Consider the following 13,786-nt stretch of genomic DNA (forward strand, 5'->3'; position numbering starts at 1 on the left):
TACGCCCTCTCTCTACCTCTGAGAACTGCGGTTTCCGGTTTTGAGCCGCCGATCTCAGAGGCCTAAGAATCTTGTCGTATAGCTGCAGTTGTTAACCGATGGATGGCGCAACCAGCACAAAAAGTACAGCGAATCCAGTACATTGCAGCGCCGCTAGCGCTCGAGAATTGAACGAATAGGAGGAGCCTTCGTCAACGTCTTTGTCCTGAACTCGCGGTGGTCTCGGCCGCTTTCGGCAGCCTCGAGCTTTCTAGTTTTCGGCGCGCTTACGACCTTTGTTGTGCGGATCGCTTGAAAAGTTAGGCCTCGGTGGTGTGCTTCGCCGTGCTGACGTGCGGTTTCAGAATGGCGTGCGCCCGCGGTAAATACTACTGCGCCAAAACACTGAAGGATAAATGCGACATCTTACGGGAAGTGGACGCCGGAGTCTTGTCGAAACAAGAAATCGCCAAGAAGCACGGCACCTGCGCACGGAAATCGCCACCTGCGCACGGAGACTGCGTCACTAGCGTCACCGCTCCCATGTCGGACGTTCTGAAAGACGTTTCCTTTGCCGACTACGTAGACGTGGATGCGAGCGCAGTTGTCTGTGGTGTGACCACAGACGAGGACATCATTTCCCAAGTTAAAAACATAGAGCCTGTCGCTGCCAGTGACGACGACGAGGAAGACGACGAGGCACCGGTGCGGCCCTCCGCTGCGGAAGTCATGGCCGGACTTAATGCCGCCCGCCTGTTCTTCAGTTTTGAAGAAAGCGAAGAGGAAGCCTTCCGCAACATTCGCTCTTTAGAGCAGAAAGTGCGTGCTGTTGCCTTCAAAGAAAAAAAGCAGACCACAATTACGGATTTTTTCAAACATTAAATTGAACTGGCGCCATGCCCTGCTGCTTCCTGGTCGCGGTGTCCTGTTTTTCTTCATTGCTTTCGTTAGTTCGAACTTCGTTTAATTCGAACTGAGATGGCGTCCCCTTGCGGTTCGAATTAACGAGCTTTTACTGTATCTCAGCAGGAGGCCGTCGGAATTCAGCAGATAAGAATCCAGCGCACTCGCAGTATTACCAACTGATCCCGAGCGCTTAGTACCGACAGCAATACTAGCTGCCTCCATGTGTGCGGCGGCCACGCTACCCTGCTCCCGGAGCTCGTCGAGCACTTTTCAACAAAACGGGTCCTTCTGCTGAGCCTCGAACAGCTCCTCTCTGCTGAAGACGACTCCTGTGGAACCGACATCTACGTGGTTCACGCTCTCGCCCAGGATCAACAATTGTTCCGCGTCCCTTACTTGGGCCTCTTCATCGCCTTGGACTGGCGCTCGCGAAAGTGTGTCAGCTGCGGCATTGCTTTTTCCTTTATGGTAGCGCACGGTGAAGTCGTAACGCTGCAGCAGCAGTGCCCAACGCGCCAGGCGGCCACTCGGCTCGCTCAAGTGCCTCAACGAAGTGAGAGCCATGTGGTCAGTCTCAATCTTGAATGCCACTCCATCGACGTAATAGCCGAACTTTCGCAGAGCGAAAACTATTGCGAGGCACTCCTTCTCTGTCACCGAGTAGTTCCTTTCTGCCGGCGTCAACGAACAACTCGCGAACGCAACCGGTCGGAGATTGCCTCTGTGCTCCGAAGCAAAATTGCACCTAAGCCTAGGTCGCTTGCGTCTGTTTGAATCACAAACTCCCTATTCAAATCGGGCAGCTGCAATTCGGCCGTGTCAGCGAGCACCTTCGTGAGGCCATGCAGTGCCGCCTCCTGCTCTTGACCCCAAGTCCACCGTTCGTCTTTCCTCAAGATCTTCATTAAAGGCGCTTGCACTGCCACGCAGTCTGGAATGAATTGGCGATAAAAGTTCACCAATCCCAGAAAGCGCCTCAGTTCGCCGATATCTTTCGGTGACGGGTACCTCAACATAGCCTCGAGCTTATACTCACTTGGCAGGATGCGGCCGTTGTCTAGCGTGAATCCCAACAGCGCTATTCTACTCGCAGCTATCTGAGCTTTGTTCGGGTTCAGCGCGATACCCGCGGACCTCAGCCTGTCTAGGACGTCTCTCAAGTGGCGCAAGTGCTCCTCGAATGTTTCGGATAAACCACTATGCCGTCCAGATATGCGAGGGCATGTTGCCACTTCGCGTCTCCTAGTACTCGGTCCATCAACCTTTGATAAGTAGCGGGAGCTCCGACCAAACCAAAAGACATTCTCTTAAATTGAAAGAGCCCCCGGTGACAAGTGAAAGCCGTTTTCTCTTTGTCACGCTCGTCCATTTCGACCTGAAAGTATCCACGACTAGCATCGAGCGTCGTAATGTACTTCGCCCTGCCTAGGTTAGACACTAAAGAGGAAATGGGGGGTAGAGGGTACGCATCCTTCTTCGTAACCTCATTCAGCCTGCGGTAGTCTACACAAAGGCGATAGGTATCGTCCTTCTTCGGGGCTAGAACTACCGGGAAGCCCCATGGGCTGTTCGACCTTTCCACCTCACCTGTGTCGATGAGTTCGTCTAAGGCGCTATCAAGTGCTTTCCGCTTAGTCAAGCTAATCGGCCGAGGATTACATTTCCATGGCGCAGCGTCACCCGTGTATACCCTGTGCCTGACTAGCGTAGTGCGGCCCGGACGGTCAGTGAAAATCGCGTCGTATTCGTACAACAGCGACGACAGTCGTGCCCGTTCTCTCTTCGGCATATTGACCTCCGACAAAAGCTGGTGTGTTACTCCTCGCAGAACAGTGGGCACTGTCGTGCCACCGTGTCTCTCTCCTCGACTGCGCCGATTATGGTTCGCTCGCTTGACTGTGGCCGGGTGTGGCCCACTCACGCCACGCCCGGAGACTGGCGTGTCTCCGCTGACATGTGCGCTTTTGCGAAAAGCTTTAAAACACCCATTGCGTTCTCTCGGTAATGTCCGTTGCCGATGTCTATTACAATGCCCGACTTGACGAGAAAGTCTCGACCCAAAATGACAGGCCCTGATAAACCCGGGAGATATATGAGGCGTTGTCGCCTGACGCGTTTCTCCCAACGGATCACTAACCTAGCTGTACGGCTCGATTGTGCTGTGCCGGAAGCAGGTCGGAAGGTGGTGTCTTTATCTGTCAATTGGATATTTTTCTCGCGGAGATGATGCAACATCTTGTCACCAAATAATGAAGCGCTTGCTCCGGTATCCAATAATGCAGCGAATTTCTTTCGGGCTATCGTTAGCTCGATGAACGGCGCCTGCGAGTCCGCAACACCTCCTACGCGACAAGCTGAAGGCGCAAGTAATTCGATACCACCAACTATGTTCGACATCGCCGCACGGGACCCAAGGTGGATCACCGGCGGCCTCGCCCGTTTCCCGAGCCACACGCTCGGCCTTGGCCCGGCGTGCGGCCGCAGTCACGGGCAATGTGCCCTGGTCGGCCGCATTGGTAGCAGCAGCCGCTGAAGCCTCGGTGGCCTGGGCGGGCGTCGCTCCACTCCGGCCCGCCGTAGCTTCGTTGAACTGTGTTTGGCGTGTGCCGCTCCTCCAGTCTGCCCCTCTCGTTCCTGTCGCGGCGCGCTGAGTGCGGCATTTGTCGGTGCTGTTCTCAGCGCCTAGGCGTACGGGTCCAAAGCGCGGTCTGATAACTCCCAACTACGCTGGACCTGCTGCTCCGCTAACGATGCCGACGCGTCGACTCTAGAAGAGTGGAAAGTGATCGCGCCGCCGTTCCACGCGCCGCTAGGCTTGAGTGACAGCGCCGCGGGTGGAGGCGGACGGTATGCTTGCGCCGCGAAAATGTCTCCCTGGATGCGCTTCGCCTCGGCGGAGAGTTCGTCTAGGTCTCTAAACCTATGCCCTCTGAAATAGGCCGCGAAAGTGGGGTGCGCCTGCCGTGTGACGCGCTCAACTTTCTCTGCATCGGTAGCGAGATGATAAAGTTCATCCATCGCTCGAACATATTCCAGCAGTGACTCGTCTCGATGCTGGGTACGAAGCTCCAGCTCTCTCCTCAAACGCCACTCGTAATTGGCAGGAAGAAATTCTTCGCGGAAGTTTGCGCGGAACTCTTCTACTGTGCGGCATCAGTGTCCGGTCAGTCGGAACCATCGAGCCACCTGGTCGGTCAGTGAAACCGGGATCACGCGCGCGACTAGTTCGGCGTCTGAAAGCCCGGTTGCCTGTTGGTAATACAGCAGACGGTCGAGGTACTCACTTGCACTCGTGCGATCGTGGTACCCGCTGTAGGTAGACACGTCTACCTTAATCCGTGGTCGCTCGCTCTGCGACAAGGCCTGTATTGTGCCTTGCAAGGTGCCGGCTAAGCTCTGCATGATTTGCAACGCATTTTGCAGCATTGCCTCGCTAGACGGCAAACTCTCGCCCAAAGGGCCGGATACCTCTGCCGTCCGGGTCGAGTTATTTAGTGGCATGTGTTCCTCTGTGTCCGCGTCGCGATGCGGCGAGGGGCTCGACGGGGTATGCCTCGTATTAGGGTTAACCCCTGCCCATGTGGCATTTGCGCCCGCCTGACTGTTCCGCGTGAAACACTCAAAACCAAAAAAGCTGCTGGTTTGTTCAGCAGCTGCCACCGCGTAGCAATAGGCTGCTGACTTTGTGTCACTACATTTGACAACATGAACAAATCTGAGAGGTCAGACAAGCCAGCCGCCATTGTTCGCTGAAACGGGGGTAGTCCTAGCGCCAACAGACACCAAAAGACTCGCCGAGTTCCCGAATTCGCCCCACGTTGGGCGCCAAATGTGGGGGTTCCACTCTGCGTGCGGCTAGGGCTGAAGGCGAGCTCCGGATCTAGCCCCACACAGTCGCTTCGTGGTACTCCCAACCCTTAGCGCGGGAATCGCGGCTACGCCGGGTTCGAACGAATAAGGCAACCAGCGGCGTCAACGGTAATAACGTTTATTGTTATTAGCAATAATGAACACTCACAGAGGGACGTCCTCTCAGTAATAGTAGTAAAATAGGCTTGCCTCGTTGCCTGGGTGGGTCAGACAAACGAGATCACTCACAGGTTGCGGGAGGTGCTTTCGTCCAGGCGACAGGTGTCCGGCGTCCCAAGAGAGCGAGTCTCTCCCGGTGGCGCGCTTTTATGCCTTTTTACCTTTTTGCGAGGGGAAGTCCTCCTTGCCCGCCGGATACGTTTCCCTTTCCTGTGAGCCGCGTGGGGGAGAGGGGTACGCGCGTCACAAGAGCGATGGGGAAATGGAGGCCGCGTAGTGCCTCTTTCCCTTGTCTACGCCGGCTCAAGCCGTCCGCCACGTGCGAACGGGACGACGCGAGTACGCAGGAGGAAATGGGGGCGGGTGCTCCCCACACCCTTTCTATCTCCTTTCTCTGTTCATACTTTTTTACACGTCCCTTAGCCACTGTCTGTTGGCATACATCACATGCCTTCACATACCGTTTCACGTCACTCTGCACCTCGATCCAAAAGAACTCTTCTGTGATCCTTTCTAATGTATCCTTTACTCCTTTGTGACCTGCGGTTACACTACCATGCCCTACCTTTAGTACTGTATTCCTGAGTTCCTTAAGAGCCATCAACTGTAATACTTCCCTACCTGAGCTAAACACACACTTCTGGTATAATAGGTTATTCTTCTTTATGAACTCTACTGCGGTCCTACTCCTTTTTCTTCGCACCAGTTCCCCTATCTTTAGTTCGTGCTTTCGTATTGACTCGTCCTTGTTCTGTAGTTCTTTAAATTCTGCAGCCGTTACAGTTAATCCCTTAATGGCTGTAACCTGCCATGCTGTCAGAGGTTTCGTACTACTATTGCTTGCTCGTGTTTTTAATGCAGCCGCTACATCTCTCTCGCATCCCCTCTTTTTGAGTTTTTGACTGTTCTTTCAATTCCATGTCCGTCCCTACCTCTTCCAACTTGGGTCTGGGTCATCTGCCTTCCTCACCCCAGGTACTTTTCCCACAATCAAATCGTAAAGAGAGTCCTCCACACATCTAGCTGTGACTAGTCCGAAAAAAAAGGGTGTTGGTATTTGAATCTGTGCCTCTGGCAGATACTTAACGGACTTATCTACCAAGATTACGGGTTTAAGATGCCCGGTCATGTTTTCTGGTGGCACTAGACTCCTCCTCACTGAAATGGTATTGGTTCCCGTGTCTCTCAAGACTGTAGCTTTGTGTCCTTGTACCTCGCCTTCCACTACAGGCATGTCCTGCTCTAACTCTCCGCCCTCTCTTGACCTCGTGATACATGTCGTCTTATCCACGGACCTAGTCCTGCATTCGCCTGCCTTGTGGCCTTTCTTTTGGCATAACTGGCAAACCACCAGCGTTTCCTGACGATTATCTCTCACCCGGCATTTCACCGCTACATGACCTAACCGGTTACATAGAAAACTTCTCTGGGGTCCCCTTTGTCTACTGCACTGCCCCTGGTTCTTCGTCTCGCCTACTGCTGTCATGTGCGCACCTTTGTCACCTTTTCCCAAATTTCTCAATTCCTGTGCCTCTATGAACTGATCTGTTTATTTCTGCCATCTGTTCCACAGTTTGTAGTTTTCTTTCCTTAAGGAATATTGCCAAACTGCTGCTACACCTGGCAAAAAACTGTTCACCCATGACCTTGTTGTGAACCCCTTCATCCGTTTCGTCCATCTTGGACAGCTCTATCCAGCTCTCAAAATAATTTGTTAGCCAACACTCGAAGTGCTTGCCTGTTTCTGAATCTTCAGGCTTACATGACCTAAACTTCTCTCAGAACCCTTCTGCAGTCAACCTGAATCTTTGCTATAGAGTTTTCTTTACCTTGTCATAGTCCAATGACTCCTCTGCTGGCATATGCCCAAAGACACTCAGAGCCTCGCCCACCAAACACAGACTCAAAGCGTTAGCCCACTCGCTCCTCTCCCAGCCTTGCCCAATTGCTATTCTTTCAAACCGATGCAAATATGCATCCAGGTCATCGCTTCGCTCATCGAAAGGTACCATCAATTTCCTAGGGCAAATCTGTCTTGGCCTGGAAGAAGCTGAATCGGGTGACGCCGATCCGGGTCTACTCGTGCCTTCACAAGAGCCCGCCCCCATCTCTGCTAGCTTTCTCTTCAATTCTAAAATTTCTTTTTCCCTTTTGTGGTCTTCGCACGCTTGTTCATGCTGCTTTTTTCAATCTTTCGCTATCGCTGCCAAACGTTCCCACTCCATCTCTAAACCAGCAAGATCAGTGACAGGGCTGAATCCTGGAAATATCCTGGGACGGATCCTATCCTGGGACAGATCCTATCCTGGGACGTATCCTGGTACAGATTCTATTCTGGGATGTATCCTGGTGCAGATTCTATCCTGGGTCGTATCCTGGTACGGATTCTATCCTGGCAGGCTTGCCAATTTGTGTCACAGATCTCGGGGCTGTGCGGATGTTGGGAGAGATGGAGTCGGGAGACGCAGGTGAGTACAGCAAACAAATTTTAATTTACTCAAACTCGAAAAGGAAAAGTCAAAATGCAATTGGCAAAAAATAAAACTTCACACTTGCATAGCCAAAACAATGTCCTTATCCTCGCCTACGTGCGTCCTTAGCATGTTTCGCGCAAAATTCCGGCAATCCTGGCCTATGGCTGCACACTAACAAAAAGGAACGCTCTTACAAAGTTCCGTTGTCGCACGCAACTCCAAGTCCAATGTGCGTCGGCTATTGATCTTAGTCGGTGCTCCTGCTGACTTGCAAGCTTTGTTGCCGTGGCATCGACCGGCCAGCTCCTCCGTCTCGGATGTTGGTGCCCAGAACTATATTGGTGGCATTGCACTCCGGCCTTCCTGGTTAGGCCTACCGCCACTACCTCTCCGAGGGCTGACGAGAAGCCCCGGGGACTACCGTTCATGCTGGTCTGCCGAAGAAAGGGGATCCAATTCCTGGAGTGCCTGGCAGCACTGTGGGAGGCTGCAGCAGGTCCAGGAAGCTACGCTCAAACGTCGCCGTGGTCAACAGCCACACCCTGGATAGCCTGCGTCAAGGGCCAGTCCGAACCTCCATGGCTTCCGTCACCAGTGCGAAGCTGGCGCTCCAACCTTCTTGGCCCAGAGCCAGGTCGATAAGCCCAGCTTGGTGCCGCTTCTTCCCCTATCACACCTCCGGTCTTGCGCTTCGACGGCTCTGCCGTTCGGACCAGTCGGCGCACATCGTCCTCTTCTTTTCTTTTTGGGCCCCATGCCTCTTACATATGACAACTCCCCAACGCATAGCATGTGTAATTGCAGCTATGTTGGGTTCTGACGAATTTCTGTGAGCAATAAGTAATACTTGCAGATGGAAAGTCCATTCTGTAATAGGTAATAAATAGGCTTGCCTCGTTGCTTGTGATAGTCTGGCAGCGAGGTCACTCACAGGCTGTGGCAGGTATCCCTTAGGTCGTTGGTCCGGTTTAAGGTCGGGGAACCAGGGAGCGAGTGTCTCTCCAGTGATGTCCTTTATATCTTTTTGCCTTCACTGGAGGAATGTCCTGCTGACACTTGAAATACCTGGCCCTTTCCTGTGGGTCTGACATAGAAGGGCACGCACGTCGCGATAGCCAACGGAGAACCAGGAGAGGCTGTAGTGTGTCTATCCCGTGTCTACTCTGGCTCTCAGCACGTCCGCAACGTGCAAATGTGGAAACTTGTATACGCAGCAGGAAACAGGCGTATGTGCTCCCCACATGTGACATGGACAGAGGGAATGGCAATGTGGCATTGGATATTTTGTAAAGTGCAAAAGGATGTGCGGAGATTGGGCTGGCGAGCCTCCGATAGGCGTATGGATTATGTTGAATATGCGGCATCACACCACTTCAACAGCCGTCTATCTAACCTACACGCGTGATCTCTGGACTGAACACAGCTAATAAGCCACCTGTACGAAAATATTAGCGGCAAGAATTCTGCGACAGCTTGCTGTTATCACATTGGCAAGGGGCGAATTTGTAGTGAATGCTGTCTCGGCCATTATGCTTAATCAGTGCTGGTTAATCGGGTGCCCGCCACTAAAGTTAGTTTGGTGCTGAATCAACTCAGATGTATTCGTAGCAGCTGCACAACACTGAAAGCTGATAAACCACCTTGCAAACAAAAGAGGCTGCACAAAAGGAGCATGGCGTGAACTTGCTGTGGCCCCCTAGATTTCAGAATCTTTGACAGGTGGCTAATCGAGCACCGAACCTGGAAATGAAACTGCATCGACGGTGCCTGTTCATTACTGTCGGTGCTGCTTTGTGCGGAGCAGTGATAGAGTCAATTTTTGAATGGTCATTTCGTCTGTCTCACGGACTGGCCATAAACTGGCCACCTGCCGTAAAGTTGGGACAGCCGTTCTGTATTTTGGAGAAATACTTGAAAGCAAAACTTTCTATGCAACAAATTAGGACCACTATTAAACTGATAACCTCATTGATGGTCAGTACTAATGTGCAGCACCGTGTTTTCTTGACCACAATTTGGAAACATTAAAATTTGTGAGAAGTTGTCTTATATTCAATATTGATACGATATCCAGCTTACTTTTCATGAATTGATTCGAAATCTACTATTCGGTATTCATGTACTCCTGCTAGAAACCATTCTGTACTGAGCCAGTGACTGAATGTTGGCCCTAATACATAGCTTTGTGATGCTAGATTGAAGTAAATATTGCTAGTACAGTAGTATGCCGTTGATATGTTTTTCAAGGGACCTTGGAAAACAACGTAGCAGTAAGAAAGGGTGCAAATCGCCACAGCAGCATCAGAAGCAGCTCTGAATGACTGCTAGCTGTTGTGTTCTAGTGCTTTCGTGAATGAAGAGGCAGACCATACTCAAAATATGCTTTATTGCATGGCAGCAACTTCACAGGACACAATGACAGCCAAAGGATACAAAGGAAAAATGCCCAGCCCAGCGTTGCTGTCAGCGCTTATATGCACATAGTGGGCTAGAGTGATGTGATCGCGATACGGGCTGCATGATAGAAGGGGGAAAACGCTATCATGCAAGTACATCTGTACAGATATGCAACATCCCCCCACACTTACTTCGGAACCGCCGACATAGTCACAACAGTTTATCGCACATAGCAATTAGGTGGGTGGCGACACTGGTCCCATACGGGCAAGAACTGTTGCACAGAGCCACTTTGGTCCCGGTCGGAACTTGCGCACCCGAACGTCATCATCCACACCAAACACTTTCTCATCAGGGATGGCACCTTGTCTGATGAAATTGGCGCTGGGACACTATGTTCACGACCGAGGGTTGCACCAGGTCTAGTCTGGTCCATAGGCGCCGTCCCAGGAGCAAAATGGAAGGGGCTTCCCCTGTCATAGCATGAGGCGTATTGTGATACATCAGAAGGACGCCACACTTGCTATTCTTGGATCGGTCTTGAAAAGCGCTGCCTTCAAGGTTTGGAAAAAACGCTCTGCCAATGTGTTGCTGCTTGGGCAATACAGTGCAGTCAATACATGCCTTATACCCCTTTGCTTGAGGTAGACTTGGAATTGTTCAGAGATGAACTGACTTGCGTTGTCGGACATCAGTGTTTTCAGAAGTCCAAATCTGCAGAAAAGTTTACGAATGCATGTGGTGGTAGCTTCTGAAGTAGTAGTGGTCATGGGACATGCTTTTGGCCACGTCGAATGAGCGTCAACTACCACTAAGTATGAAACACCTTTTATGGGACCTGCAAAATCCACGTGCAGGCGTTGCCATGGATGCGTCGGCCAGGACGAAGGATGGAGCGATGCTTTTATTGGCAAACTGCGTGTTATTGGCAAACTGCATGTCTCGGCACATGTTTGGCTAGCCTCAGCACACCTCTTTATGTCATGATTAATATTTGGCCACCACACATAGCTTCTTGCCAACTCCATGCGCAACACTGCTGGATGTTCCTCATGCAGTTCATCTAGGACAAATTGACGGAACTTTTGTGGTACCACAACACGAATTCCGAGCATGACATAAGGAAAGCTCTAGTTTGCCATAGCAAAATGGTTTCAAGTTTGCAGACACATTAGTCAGCCAGCCTGACTAAATGTGCTGTACCACTTGACAAAAAACTGGATCACGTGCAGTTTCTTCTGGGATTTGTTTACTGCCAACAAGCATGCTGTCCAAATGCAGGTATGGTATGGTATGGTATGATGAACTTTATTTAATGTCCTGAAGATCAACCCTTAGGTTGACGCAGGCGGCTCCCACGTCGGGACAGTAAGGTTTAACTTTACCGCCGTATCATGGGCCTTCTGGACGGCCTGTACTTGATCGAAAAGACCTCCACTGTGTAGGACTCGCTGCCACCAGTCTCTCTCCTTGTCACAGTCTGTGCAGGAGTAAATAATTTTTTTTGGCCCTATCCATGCCAGGTTGCCGAAGTGGAAGGCGCGATAAGCAATGAGCGTCCACATTCCGAGCTGAAGGTCGATAACTGCAATTAAAGAGAACACGCAGAAAGTGTGACTGCCCAGTGCTGGAGTTTGGCAGCTGCTATCGCGGGAATGCCTGATTTGTGGCCAAATATTGTCTCAAGTGGCTTATGGTCTGTGATCAAGACGAGAACAAGGTGAAAGCAGGAGCCAGTGCTCTGACAAATGGACTTGTCTTCTTCGAGGCTACATATGTTTTCCTCATGACGGCATATGTAGGTGGGGTTCTAAAGGGGAGAGGATGTAAAGCGGGTTGGTGCAGCAATGAGTGAAGTTGTGTTAGCGACGAGGGTTTCGCTGACACACGAAGCAGACGCACTTTGATTAGCAGCTTCGACAGCTATTGTGTGATCGACTGCTGTTTGAAACTTAAGCTGATTGTCTTCTGCAAATAGGTTGCATTGAATGTCAGCGCGAAGCAACCCACAAACAAATTTGTCCCTCAGGGCTTGATCAATAAAAGGTGCTGAACTCGCAAGTTTGTGTGAGCCCCCGCAGCTCTGCGGCATACTGAGTAGTAGTCTCTTACGGCAATTGCGAGCGGTGATAAAATTTGGCTCTTTCTCCAATAACGGACAGTTTTGGGACAAAGTGGCTTCGCAGTAACTCTAGAAATTCTTTAAAGGGCTTCTTAGTGGGAATCTCTGAAGACATTAACGAATTCAATTATGCATATGTCTTCGGTCCTATCATGCTTATCAACGTATCAGCCTTCTGCTCATCCGGGACTTTGTTAGCCTGCAAAAATTCTTGGAGCCGTTCCTCGTAACTAGTCCAGTCTGCAGAAGATACATCGAATGGTTCTACTTGCCCCAATTGCGACGACATGGCTGTGTTGACTTGCTGTCTTTTTGTGGCTGTATACCAGCATCCCATCCTCGTTGCCAAGACTATGTCATGTTCCGGGGCCTACGTGGACAAAGAGGCAGACTGTACTTGAAATGTGCTTTATTGCATGACAGCAACTTAACATGGCAGAATGACAGCCAAAGGATACAAGCTGAAAATGTATAGCCCATCCTTAATGTACTGCGCAAATAAGCCAGCTCTTATTTGGACGTAGTGGGCGAGAGTGATGTGATCGCGATGTGGGCCACGTGACAGAAGAGGGAAAGCATACGCAAGTACACGTGTACAGACATCTGACACAGCACAGTTATTAGACATCTTGGCACTCGTACTGTGTCCGGGGACTGTGTGTGTGTGTGTGTGCGTGCATGTATATAATTAAGATACATGTATGATCTTTTGTGACAGTGGCCCCTTTCCACTCTTGATCTGCTTCACTGCACTATTTTGTATGCTTCACTGCACAGTATGACTATTGCAGCAAAGCTGACTAATGAAAACCGGCAGTTATGCAGCGCAAATAAGATCCTTGCAGGCCCCAAATTTAGACCTGCACTCGATAAATTTGGTCATGTGTTTGTGGTTCCCTGCAGTTTTTAACCAATGCACACTTTTTTTTAATGCTTCTCCAACTGCTCTGTACATGTTTTCTCCCGAGGCTTGTGCAGCACCTGGCTTATGCAAGTTTGGTCACCTGTTACAACGAATCAGTTGCTTGTTTCCATCTGCACCACTAAATTTACGTGATTGCTGTGTTCAAACACAGCATAAGATGTGGGAACATTACAGAATGGTGACATATCAAATAAGAATATAATGCATGGGAGTCAACATTATTTAGGCCAGGTCCACGAAAATGTGACGTAGCAGCTGGGAAAATGGAACAGTGAGGAATGTATCACCTAAGTTCTACTGTATATAAATCTCCGTGCTAAGTCTTGTATGCATTGTACAATGCTAAAATTATATCTGTATTGTAATATAGGCCTGATGAGTTTCTTCTCAAGAAATGCAATTTCCTTTGGCCCTAATCACAGATGGTACAGTAAAACCCTGTTAATGCAAAGCTGCAAAAAACGGAGAACTTTTCTAGATAAGCATAGTTCTGAGATAAGTGAAATCATGAAGATGTACAGATCGTGCACAGCCTACATGGAGACTTTTTAGTATATCAGTAGCTACTGGCTTCCTCACAAAAGCTTAGTAAACCAGGAGCAGTATTTTCAGTCAATCACTTTAGGATATGACACGTTAGACACTTGCACAGGACTTGGCACTGGCCACGTCAGCACCTAAGGGCAACAGCATTCTTGGCACAGTGCCAACAGTGTACTTGACCCTGGAAAAGTTGAACAATTCATCCTAATGCAGGACTTGAAGCTGTCATCCAAGGAGCTTATGACCATTTCCAGACGTGCAAGAATCTGACTATGATAATTTCTGCAGTGTAATGAATTCTTGACAATTCCAGTTAGGGAACTGAAACAGAACTGTGGAAGAGTTAATTTGGCATACCTTCAGCAAATGCCCATAGGAGACATGATTGTTCACACCTGTTATTCAGCTTCA

The 13,786-nt window shown here is 50.2% G+C and overlaps 1 protein-coding gene across 10 annotated transcripts in view; it reads left to right on the forward strand.

The window, feature by feature from the left end:
• LOC142557821 (putative ATP-dependent RNA helicase DDX43) overlaps positions 1-13,786 on the forward strand; it is a 265,242-nt gene that overhangs the window by 164,165 nt on the left and 87,291 nt on the right. The gene's annotated exons all lie outside the window — the stretch shown is intronic.

This window comes from Dermacentor variabilis, chromosome 9, assembly GCF_050947875.1.
Source record: "Dermacentor variabilis isolate Ectoservices chromosome 9, ASM5094787v1, whole genome shotgun sequence".
NCBI lineage: Eukaryota > Metazoa > Arthropoda > Arachnida > Ixodida > Ixodidae > Dermacentor > Dermacentor variabilis.